The sequence below is a fragment of the Hypanus sabinus genome, chromosome 2 (assembly GCF_030144855.1).
Source record: "Hypanus sabinus isolate sHypSab1 chromosome 2, sHypSab1.hap1, whole genome shotgun sequence".
In the NCBI taxonomy this organism is placed as follows: domain Eukaryota; kingdom Metazoa; phylum Chordata; class Chondrichthyes; order Myliobatiformes; family Dasyatidae; genus Hypanus; species Hypanus sabinus.
In genome coordinates, this window is record NC_082707.1 from 76,435,719 (window position 1) to 76,449,305 (window position 13,587).

Consider the following 13,587-nt stretch of genomic DNA (forward strand, 5'->3'; position numbering starts at 1 on the left):
ATTATTTCCTTTAAATAATTTAGTATCAAATAATACTAATCTCCCTTTTAAAGCTGCAAGGAATCAATTTACTTACGTGGGTGAAACAGTCACTAAGAATTACAAACACCAGTTTAAAGAAAACTTTCTTACTTTATTGAATCATGTAAAAAGGATATAATTAAATTGGTCACCTCTTTAAATATTGGTGATTGGATGAATTAATTCTATTTAAATTAATATTCTACCTAAATTTATATATCTTTTTTCAGGCTTTACCCATTTTTATTCCTAAATCCTTTTTTGACTCTCTTGATTCTATTTTATCTTCTTGTATATGGAAAAATAAATGTCCTCATTTAAATAAAGTTCATCTTCAAAAATCTAAAGTCTGGAGGTTTAGCCTTACCTAATTTTAGGTTTTATTACTGGGCAGTTAATATACGATATCTTACATGTTGTCCTTATTATATTAATTGTGTAGACTGTCTGGTATGGGTCTTTAGAAGCTAACTGTTAATACATTTTCTATTATTTCTCTTCTTGGATCCTCCCTTTATCTGTAAGTAAACTAACTGATAACTTAATAGTAAAACATACTCTGAAGATCTGGATACAATTTAGAAAACTTTGCTTTATTGAGATTTTCCCTTTCAAGTCCCATTTATTCTAATTTTTTAAAAACCCTCCATGACTGATTTAGTTTTTAAAGAATGGGACTGGTTGGGTATTAAATGTTTTCGGGGTCTGTTTGTTGGAGGAAAGCTTTATTCATCTGAGCAACTGTCAGCTAAATATAGCTTACCCAAAACTCAGTTTTTTAGATATTTACAAATCAGAGACTTTTTAAGATCTCAATTATGCACATTTCCTATAAGCTCAGATAAGAACTTACTAGATATAACTTTTAGTTTGACACCTTTACGTAATGGTTCAATATCTAAGATTTATGGTATATCGCTCGAGACGAGGAATATTCCTTTAGACAAAATTAAGAATCTCTGGGAACAAGATTTACAGACATCAGTATCTGAGAAAGCTTGGAATGAAATTTTTAAACTGGTTAATACTTTATCATTATGTGCTCGTCATTCCCTCATACAATTTAAGGTGGTACATAGAGCTCATATGACTAAGGATAAGCAATCTCGTTTTTACTCAGATATATCTCCCTACTGTGACAGATGTAATAATGGAGAAGCTTCATTAATTCATAAGCTTTGGACTTGTCAGAATCTTGAAAAATATCGAAAGGAAGTTTTTCACACTTTTTCCTTACTTTTAAAAGTCAATTTTAAGCCTAACTGCCCTATTTGGTATTGTTGCAGGACAAGATATTAAGCTGAAGGCATCTGATTTACATATTTTGGCCTTTAGCTCCCTTATAGTTAGGAGGATGCTTTTGTTTAAATGGACAGATGTTTTCTCATGCTCGATGGTTATGCGACGTTATGTCATGTTTAGATTTAGAGAAGATTCGTTGTTCAATTCCTGAATCTCATCAAGACTTTCAAACATTGTAGGAACCTTTTCTGAATTACTTTTAAAACCTTCAATTCGCTGTTCAAACTCAGATGTTGGCTATTTTTAATTTTTATTATATGAGAAGGTATTTTACATTTTCTCCTTAATGAACAGCTTCAGTCTTGGTAGGGGTTAGATTCTTCTTTATGTAATAAATCAGTATAGTTCAATATAACTATTGATTAACTTATATGAATATGGGGTAATGAGATTATTATTATGAACAGATATAATGTGATTGGTAGTTTAAAAATTCTTTTTGACCTTTTATATACACTTTCTTGTACTCTGTATTCTTATATCTAGAAACTAAAAAAATTATTGGAAAAAGAATTTAACTCTTTATTATACATTTTATACTGACTGTAGTTGATTTTCTTATTTATTTTTCCCTTTCTGTATAATTTTACTGCTGCTGGTAAGAACAAATTTCATGACACATGCTGGTGATAATAAACCTGTTTCTGATTCTGTTGATTCATTTCCATAGCTGCTGCCTGACCTGCTGAGTTCCTCCGGCAATTTGGGTGCTGCTTTGAATCAGACTGTCATGCTCTCATTGGTGGAACAAATTAATTAAGTGAGCAGAATCATCCCTGCAATGATAATACTGAAAACCTTAAAAGCACCTTTGGTTTTTTGTCCAGGTTCATCAATAGACGTAGACCTTGCCTTTGTGTAATCTCAGAAAAAATGTTACATCTGCATTGTTTATTTTTAACTTTTAGATTAGATTACATTATTGAATGTTTGTCATATTGGGTATAAAAAAAATCAATAATTATACTTGGTATGATTCCAGCCCCCTCCCTTGTGAGAATCACAAGAGCACCCGTTGAAGGGGGGGGGGGGTCAGTAGACCCAGTCGGAGAGAGAGAGTGAGAGACGTGCCAAATTGCAGATACCACCAACGATACAGAATAAAGACAACAGCGACTATTGTCTCATGGAGACCACGTGAAAAGCCCTTGGGCAAGGTGGGCTGGTTGAGAGAGAGATTGCATCATCACAACCTGATTGACACCTGCGACCCTGTGAGGAAGTATAAAGGAGAGTCTCAGGGGGACAGCCCCTCAGACGCACCAAGAAGACACGAGAGAGTTCCCGCAGCAGCGAGAAGACATTCTGAAGGAAGCCACGTGCGTTAGATTCAGGGATTGGAATCTGTGGCTGGAATCACAGGAAACCGCTTTTAACTAACATCGGGGAGAGGAAACCAACGCTCCCCCGATTTTCACGGAAGATTCATCGAGACTTGGCAAGTTCTTTCTCTTCTCCCCCCAATCTCTCTCTCTCGGTCGCCCCACAAAAAACCCAGCGATTTCCAATGGGCTGAGGCCAGCAGACTTTCAGAGTGACTTTTATATTTCCAACGGACAATCTATTAACCCCTAGACATCAGCAGAGCTCATTTAAGAATGATGATTATTAATATACCCGCGCTTTAGTTTGAGTGTTGACAATGTGACCTATCTGAATGTATGTATTAACCCTACTTTTGTGTCCCTTTACGAATAAAACATTTGAAAATAGTGACAACAGACCTCTCTATCTTTGCTGGTAAGTTATCCAATTACGGGATACGTAACATACTTAACATACCATTGAGCCATCCGTTTGCGCCAATGAGTTTGTCCTGACAGATGTGACAGGAACCAGTCAAATTGTACATTCGTAGTGATAAATACTGTAAATCTCCCAAAACACTTGCCTGTAGATGGTGATTAAAATGTGCTATTTATTTTGGCTATGGTGTTAATTCCTTTAAACACTTTGTTTGGATAGATATAAGGATCATAGCAAGGAAATCTTAACAATAATTTTGCTATTACTAATCTTACACAGCCTTTGTTTATATTTTTTCTGAGATTAAATCAGAAATGGGAACTGATTTCCTTATATTTATTTATGAATGCTTAAAATTAAAAGATTAAATCATATAAGTTTAATATGGACCCTAAACTGAAGAAAATCTGCTTATATTTTGTTGAAAGTGCAACTTTCAATGATCTGTCACCCAAAAGTTGGAAGCAACTTTCTTGACTGACTGTGGTCTGAGCAGATTAACAGAGCAGATAAAAGTTTAAACCTGCCCCAGTCTGAGCAAAGGTGGCTGTAAATTTCCCCTGATCTGACCTACACTCCTTTTGCTGCATCATATCTCTCTCCACGTCAGATTGTGGTATGATTTTCATCAGATATGAGCATTATTCTCACCTTAACTATCATTTTTCTGGATTCTTTACCTGAAACTAGAATAGTCAAACCTCAGTGCACTTGGAAGTTAACAAAGTGTAACAATAGATTACTTGCCCAATTCAAACGTAGGTTGTCAAACATCACTGAAATGATCACATTGGACTGATATTGCAATTAATGTAACAGTGAAGCTAGGTGTGTGCAGATGGTCAACTGGTTTCAGGGGAACGTCTGTAGCTGATTATGCACAGCAGAGCCTCTTAACTGTGACCACAACTTGGTGGCTGGCTTGCCATATCTTGAATGATGTGAAGCTGCCTTACTTGCACAGAAGACTGTAAGCTTCCTTGGTGTCTTTAATTAACTGAACTCGCCTTCTCCAACAATTGTATGGTGTGTTGTTACTCCTGCTGCCCAATATTGCTTTGCAATTTATAAATGAAATGCTTTAAAACACAATACTCCAATAAGAAGATATTTAGATTCTCATAAAAAGATGACGTTGATAATCAATAATTTCATTTTGCTCCACTGACTAATTTATTTTTGGATCTGGCACCTGGCCCCGGAAGAATGCTATTATGTTTGACTGTGTACATGTGTATATTTGTATGATAATTAAAAGTTGAACTTAAACACTAAACCTTTTCACATCCTACTGCAGAAACCAACTATTAAGCATAACCGACTATTGAGCACACATACAAAGAATTAATTGGTCTTCAGTGTGAAGATGTTTAAAGTGCTTTCAGGTAATACATTCTGGGAATTGTTAAGCTAACCGTTGTTCAGAAATATTAAATCCATCATTTTAATATAAATGCACTGTTCCATTCCAGCGCTCCATTTTCTTACACTCTGTGGCTCTGAAATCTCAGCCCAACCCAGTACAACCATTGATGCCGTCGTTGGACAAGATGTTCATTTCCCTGTGGAGATTCAGTGTGAAGGTCAATATCGAGTAATATTTCAGTTACTATCCCCGGAGGCAAACCTTGCCTCGTGGGGAACGAACATGTCTGACAGACTGCACCCGGTGTACAAGGACAGACTGCATTGGAGCGCGAATGGTTCCCCGGTGCTGTCCAACGTGCAGGTTAATGACAGTAACCGATACGAGACCCAAATCGACTGCATCGAATCCTCAACGGGCACAATTAAAAAGATCTACGACCTGCACGTATTTGGTGAGTAAGTATTTGGTGGAGAGGAGGGAAGAGAGCAGGGTTTTGTTGAAGCTGGGAAGTAGGGAAGGATGAAGATGGGGTTGACCACACAGGGAGATAGGGAGTGCATTGCAGACAAAAATCGGGGTATCAGTGGGAGAAACGTGAGGTGAAAAAATGTGGAGAAGATGGATTTCCTTCTCAGGCAGCTCCTCAGATTGATGACAGCTTCCAATATGGAGAACAGTGAAAGTGCCTGCACGTAAATTGTATTAGAAGATAGTAGTCGCTACTCGTCAAATACAATGGAGCAACACACAGGAAATACTGTGGAAACTCAGGAGGTCAGGCAGCATCTTGTCATAGGCAGCCGTCAATCCCAGGGGATCACAGCTTTGTACCTCTGGACAGCGTCCTCTCCAGGACACAAGCCTGGGCAGGAAGATTTGAAGAACCGACTGTTGTCCATGCAGTGGGTTCCCCTCTCCACGTAACCTCCGTAGTCCAAGGGAAGGGCAAGCGCCGATACAGCTTGGCACCAATGTCATCGCAGAGGTTGCCAGAGTGAAGTTGTAAACAACATCAAACTGCCTAAGGGACCCCGGCCCCGGATTTCTTTCTCAGGGTTTACTCACAAATCCTTTCCCACGGGTGGGTATGGCCTCAAGGTAATGGAGGTATAAAATCAGAGTTTTCCTTCTAGGCTGGCTGCCATCCATGGCTGATGAGCCCCACCTGCCCGAAGCAACTGGGTTTGAGGTGCCACACCCAATAGATGACCCTAGCAGATTCGCAGGTGAAGTACCGCCTCACCTGGAAGTACTGTTTGGGGCACTGAATGGAGGTGCCAAGATGCGGTCACCCTCAAGTTGGAGGAGCAATTTTTTATATTCCGTCTGGGTAGCCTCTAACCTGATGGCATGAATGTTGATTTCTCTTTCTGGTAAACAAATGTTCCCACCCCACCCCTCTGACCTTTATTCCCCACTCTGACCTTTACCTATTCTCACCTGCCTATTACTTCCCTGGATCCCCTCCTTCTTTCTCTCTCCTGTGGTACACTCTCCACTCTTATCCGATTCCTTCTTCTCCACTCTGACCTATCCCATCTGCTTGGATTCACCTATCATCTTCCAGCTCTTTCCCTTCCCTGCACCTGTTTATTCTGGCAACTTCCCCCTACCTTCTCAGTCGTGAAGCAGGGCCTTGGCCCAAAACATCAACTATCTACTCATTTCCATTGATGTTTCCTGCCTTGCTGAGTTCCTCCAGCATTTTGTGTGTGTTGTTTAGGATCTACAAGTTCTTGTGCAGGACGCATACAATGGATAGCAGGCAGGTGCAGCAAGTAGTGCCTTTATCGTAAGAGTTTTGCAGTTCAAAACTAGGGAAGCATTTTACTTCTGTATACAGTTGTAGTGTGGCAAAGCATTCCACAGATTCACTGTTCTCTGGCCTCTCCAATGACAACACAGTAACTTTCTGAGATATGGGTCCCAAAACTGTTGACAGCTATGCCAGCTTTTGTGGCAGTCCAGGAAAATCCAAAGGGTTAAATCGAGGATTAAAAAATTGCTTTATCACAAGTAAAGCAGGATTTTAAAAAACCAGACAAACCACTGGCGGAACCTAATGGGCCAGGCTGCATCTGTGGAGGTAGACGGCTGGTTGACCTTTCAGTTCATGATCATGTATCAGGAGAGATAAAATCGGTATTCTTTGAGGTTTATAAGAAAGAAGGGTGACTTTATAGAAGCATAAAAATTCCCAAGAGGCTTGAGAGGATAGATGTTAAAAATCTTCCACTAGCAGGAGAGTCTCAAACAAAACAATGTAACTACCAGCTAACTGGCAGTCATTCAAAGCTCAAGTGCATAGAAATTTATTCTTGATAAATCCCTGGGGTTTCTCTACAACAGAGGGTTGTGGAGATAGCTCAAAGGGTACAATTAGGAAAGGTAATTTTTTTGAAAGAGCAGGGAAATGAGTGCTATGGAGAATTGCCACAGAAGAGGAGCTGAGGCCTCAGGCTGAGCAGCCATGGTTGTATTAGAAGCCAGGGAAGATTTGATGGGCCATGTCCTTCTATTTTCTTATGTTCAATTTTTCCTATGGAAATTAGCCATCCTCATCCTATTCCACCAACAAAAGCTATTCATCACTGTCCTGAAGAAGACATGTGTACAAAGATTTAGAGCATGTTAGGGTATTGACTGTGCTCATTCTAATAAGATAGCAAATTTATTGCTACCTGTACCATCCTGTAGTAATGTGGGTGACATTCAGAATGAAGAAAGACAGCCCATGCAATCCATGTATCTTACTCTAATATTCAGGAAGTTCATCACTGATCTTGTACCTGAAGTCCACATCCTCATTCAAATGTTTTATTGTGACAATCGAGCTGAGTGAGTGAGCCTCCAGATTTCATAAAATTAATTGGAGGGATGGGAAGATTGTTCTGCAAAAACCCCTGACACAGCCTAGCATCAACCAGTCAGCTACTCCCCATCAAGCTCATCATCATTATTATTATTTTAGCAGAAGAAAATTGGATTTTAAAAATCTGTAATCAGTGGTTGTGTTAATTATTCTTACATTGTCAGCAACAAGCACTGTGAGCAACCTCCAGATTCCTATATATAATCTTGGGGAATGCAGAGGCTGCTGTCAATTTTACAAAGTATTGACAAACAGACCCACTTTTACTATCACTACAGCTATAGATCCTGGGCCAGAGATTTCTGCACACTTCTGAATATTAATTAAAATTTAATTCCAACAGAATAAAATGATGAGACCCAGGAATCAATGTTTTTCTAACTTCTAGCTCTTTCAGAACTGGTTTCAAAGCCAGTGATAACAAAAACTGGGAATTGCTCACCTCCAAATATTGCTCTGAAGTGCTCTGCCTCCAGTGGAACAAATGTCTCATTCAGCTGGAAAATTCTATCCCTATCCGGAGGCATCAATAGAACCTTTGATGGGCCAGAACTGGTGATAAGCAATATGACTGAAGAGGAGCAATACATATTCAGGTGCACAGCAAAGGACAGAGTGAGTAACGCAAGCACTGAGCAGACATTCACAGAGTTGTGCAATGGAAAGGAGCTTGCATGTAAGTACTAAATCTACACCTGTCTCTTGCATTGCTCTCAATGTCTAGTCTCTGGTCCATCAACGTGTACTCATCTGAAACCCACAAAAAGTCCTCTTCACATCTGAGTTTGCCAAGCTATACTAACTCTGTTACTAGCTCTAAACTTTTCTAACTTACCATTTTCAACTTGTTCCTTACTTATCCCTGCCCCTGCAAGTTCCTCGAGCAGTATAACCTGAAGTGCTCGCCTTCTGTTTTTGGAGCAGCCCATGTTATTTGATCCTCCACTAACACTGCTTATGACAGTCTAAATATTAACTTCCTGAAAATCTTTTTTCCCTCCTTTTTCCTTTTAGTATTAATGGTGGGCCCTGGTAAGACTGCAGGTGGAACACTGTAAAATGGTTTGTTCTCCCTTTATATGGAAGCATTGACCTGTAACAGGGAGAGTGCATAGCAAAGACTCACCAGGTTGCTTCATGCAATAGGCAAATTACATTACAAGGACCATCTCTGTACTCTCTTGAAGTAAAAGATGAGAAGTATTCTTGTTGAAATACTCTAGGTTTTCACTGGATTTGACTTGGTAGATACAGAATAGGGTGTTCAGAAAATTAAGAATCACACAGTCTCCATCTAAAGGGTTCAGCCATTCAGGATTTAATTTTTAAATTCCTTCACCTAGATAATAATAAATATTTAGAATTCTCCATTTTGAACACTGGTGCAGACTCATTGTGGGTATAATCAAGTCAGAGATTGATAGAGTATTGGACACTAAGGGAACCAGGAGTAATGTGGCACGGGGTGAAAATTCAGCAATGATCACACTGTAAGGTGGAGTAGGTGTGAGGGCTGAATGATCTTCTCCTGTTTCTAATACTTACTGTATGTTCTTATATCACTCCTTAAAATTTATTTCCTTGAACAAGCTTTTAGTCATTTGCCCCAAAAGTTCATGATATTACTTGATTTCAAAGCTTGCTTAAAGACACTCCCTGATCTAACACTTGATTTTAAAATTAGCTTGAAAACATTCTCTGCCATTTCTTGGGAATTACTAGTTTCCTACATGTTAGTTGACACGAGGGAATGGAAAATAGATGCAGGGTAGTTAATGTGAAAAATCAGTCTATTGAAGCTTCAGAATCAGGTTTGTGACTATTGTAGAAATTAATCTTAGGAAAGAGAGGTGGGAAAGTGATTTTGAACCTGAGGATGGAACAAATTCAAGGAGGCAGCAAAATGTAAGCCTTCCAAGTTTAATGATATGAAAATAGATGGAAATGCATGTTGTAATAAAGACATTGTGATTCTGCAATGGCATATATTTCAAGGAGTGACTGAGTGAAAACCTGGCAAATGGAATTTAATGTTGATAAGTGTGAGCTTATGTTCTTTGGTAAGAGATATATATGGGTGGATTATATCAATGGGGTCAAAGTGTCTTCGTATATTAATCACACAAAGTTAGCCAGCAGGTCCAACAAGTAGTTCAGGCAGCAAATTACATATAAATAAATAGCATTTATTGAAAAGAGATTGAAGGTTAAGAATAGGAGGCTTTGCTATTGTTATGCAGGATGTTGGTAAGGTTACATCTGAAAATCTGTACACCATTTTGGATCCTTTACTTGAATTGTAGAATTTTAAGTTTGGCCAAATTATGATATGCGACTTGTCAATTACGAGACGTGAAGCAACTTGGAGTTCGAAGGAATGAGAGGCGATCTTATTCAAACATACAAAATCCTAAAGGTTTGGAAGAATGTGTTAACATGTTTTCACAAGTAGGAGTCATGAACACAAGGACATAGCTGCAAAATAAGGGGCCAGTCATTAAAACTGAAATGCATAGCAATATCTTCTCTCAGACAGCAGTGAATCTTTGAAATTGTCTTTGCCAGAAGGTGGAGGCAGCCAATTCATTTTGTTTGTAAGATCAGGGAATTGAGGGATATGAGAAAGCAGGGCCAGCATAGATCAGCGATGATCAAGCTAAATAGTGGGGCAGGCTTGACGGGCCTACTGGCTGCCTCCTACTCCCATATTCTTTTGTTCTTAAATTAGAAAATAGGAAAGAAAGAACAGATTGTGGGCAATCAATTGGCAGGATCTGATTAAAATGAAGTATAGAATGTAGTGTATCCAAGTTTGCCAATAACAGGTAATTTCCCAACTTGAAGTGATCCAATCCTCCAGGTTTGAGAATCAAATTCAACAGTTTCAAATTACCAAAAATATTTGACCAGTTCTGCTATAAACTCAACCTGTTACCAAAACAGCAATACCCAGCATTGGTTTTATTTCTGATTTCCAACATCTGCAGTGTTTTATATTTCTTGTCTTTATTTCATAGCTCCAATATGAATGGTTCTACTTCCCCCTTTCTCTTGCTGAGTTTTCATTCATCTCCGTTTATTTGCGTCTCCTCCACACAGACCATGTGGGATTAATAAGCCTCTTCTGTCTTCTCTGAGCATTTTTTTGCTCAATAATATGGCTTTTCAATCAAAGCACTGTTACAAAAATATTCTCTCTGGTCTATTTTAGGTCTGAAATGTCGCTCGTTCTTACTTGCAGCAACATTGCCCTTAGTTTCAGGTTTAATCATGTTCATCTGCTGTAAAGCAAAACAGGCCATTGGCAATAAAGGAAACAAAAAATAATTCCTATCATGGGATACAACTGCAAGACAACAGTATTAGTTCAACGGTGGGTATTTTAGTGCTTACATTGTAAGATTTCATGATTTAGTCCTGACTGTATATTGCATTTCAAATCATGTAAATGTTAACAGAAATGGTTGATTTCTTGATGATAATTTTTTAAACAATAGTCATTTTAAATTCACAAATTATAAGCAAAATACACAAAAGCAACTTATCTTCCTATCTACCCTACCTATTTCCTCCATGATTCTATGTCTGTCAGGTCTCCCCTCACCCTCCCTTAATGAAAAAGCATCAACACATTTATCTGTGAACCTTCTTTGCGATCGAAAAACTTTTATCATACCTATAAACCACACCACCAGTGTGGAGTGAAGAGAAGCACAACTAACATTTCTGAGCAGAGACAAAATAAATCACCGGCATCTTTAGTTTCTTAGGAGGTTAAAGTGGGTTCAGCTTGCCACCAAACGTTAACAAACTTCTGCAGACATCCTGGTGAAACAATCTTGACTAGATGCATTATGGTGTGGTATGGCAACCTGAATGTACAGGAACACAAGGTGCTACAGAGAGTAGTAGACTTTGCCTCATACATCATGGGAACATCCCTTCTGGCCATTGGGGCCACCTATGTGGGGTTGGGGCACTACTCAACACAGCAACATGAATGAAAGAATCCCACCATCCCAGCCATGCCGTCTTTGCACAGTGCCATTGGTCAGGAAGTACAGAAGCCTGAAGTTGCGCACTAACAGGTTCAAGGACAGCTACTTCCCTTCAACAACTCAGCTCTTGAACCGACTGGCAAAACTACAGTCACAGCAGTTTAACAACACTACAGTCACTCTGCAGTAAAATTGACTTTTGTTCTAATTGTGTTTTCTTCTTGTTAAATGTGTATAAATTAATGTTTAATTAACACTTATTTTTCTTGTGAATACTGATTATATGATGCCATGTTCTTGTGATGAGGCTGCAATAAGCTTCTTGTTGCTCCTTTGCATACATGTACTTGTACTCTTGGCAATAAACTTAAATTGGAAAGAGACTGCAGCTACTGGAGCACAAGAATCTGCCAGAAGAATTATCCTTCATCTGCCCAGATGCTGTTTGACACAATCTATCAACTTCAGATAGTTTTCAGGAGATCTCCTCCTTCAAAGAATGGGGTTTTCCTTCCTCCACCACAAATACTACCATTACCCTCATCTCCATTTCCCAGACACCAGTGCTCGCCCCATCTTCCTGCCACCTTAACTGTGATAGCGTTCCTCACAGATACCCCATGTCCCTCCATATTCAACACATGATTCTCTGCAGCTTCTGCCCAATATCATACCAGCAAACAAATCTTAACCTCTTCCCTACTCTCCCCTTTTGGGGATCCCTCCCTCTGTGATTCCCTTGTCCACTCATCCATACCCACTAATCTCCTTCCTGGCACATATCCCTGCTAGCAACCGATATGCTATACCTGCAGATTTACCTCTTCCTGTTCCTCCAATCAGGGTCCAAAGAGTCCTTCCAGGTGAGACAACATTTCACAAGCAAATCTACTGAGGACGCTTATTGTATCCGGTGCTCCCAATGGAGCCTCCTCTACATTGCTGCGACCAGACACAAATTGGGGGACTGCTCTGTCAAGAATTTCCCAGTGGCGAACCATTTAAATTCCAATCCCATTCCTGTTCAGACGTGTCTTTTGCATGAACAAGGCCACTTCCAGGGTGGAGGAGCAACACCACATATTCTGTCTAGGTAGCCTCCAGCCTGATGGCATGAACATTGCTTTCTCCTTCCAGTAGCTTTTCCCCCTCTCCCTTCTCTTCCATACCCCATGCTGGCCTCTTACTACTTCTCCTCTCCTGCCTATCACCTCGCCCCAGAGTGCATCCATTGTCCTTTCTACTATGTTCATGATCTGCACCTATCAATTCCTTCTCCAGCCCCTCACCTTTCCCACACCTCTGGCTTGATCTATCCCCTCCCAGCTGGTCCTCCTTGCCCTACTCTCCCCCCTCTTTCTATTCTAACATCTTCCCCGCTTCCTTCCAGTCCTATCAGAATGAAATGTTGACGGTTTACTCTTTTCCATTGATGCTGCCTGACATGCTGAGTCCTCCAGCATTGTCTGTGTTATTTCAGGCTATTGTTTGAATATGATCTCATTAGTTCAAATGTTAACAATGTAAATAGAACATTACCTATGAAAAAGGGTGCTTTGATTACAAATGAAATCATCCAATTGGTGTTTCTCATTTTGATAACTTGTTTCAAATTCATTCCTGTCCTAGATGCCAATTCAAAGTTGATTAATACCAGCTAAACCTGGACAGCTACATTATATCAAACAGGATTTTTATTTATAAATATAGGAGCAACACACACAAAATGCTGGAGGAACTCAGACCAGACAGCATCTACGGTCCACCAGAATAAGCAGGATCTCCCAGTGGCCACCCATTTTAATTCTACTTCCCATTCTGTTATATCCATCCATGGCCTCCTCCACTGTCATGATGAGGACACACTTAGGTTGGAGGAACAACACCTTATATTCTGTTTGAGTAGCCTCCAACCTGATGGTATGAACATTCATTTCTCAAACTTCTGGTAATCCCTCACTTTCTCCATTTAACCATCCCCTTTTCCCTCTCTCACCTCATCCCACCAATCAACTTCCCATCTCCTTACTTCATCCCTCCCCTCCAGATTTCACTTGCCACCTGGTGGTTCTTTCTCTCATACCCTCACCTTTTAAATCTACTCCTCAGCTGTTTTTCTCCAGTCCTGCCAAAGGGTTTCGGACGAAACATTGACTGTATCTTTTTCCCTCCATAGATGCTACCCGGCCTGCAGAGTTCCTCCAGCATTTTGTGTGTGTTGCTCGGACTTCCAGCATCTGCAGATTTTCTCTTGTTTGAATATTTTTAATAGGATTGTT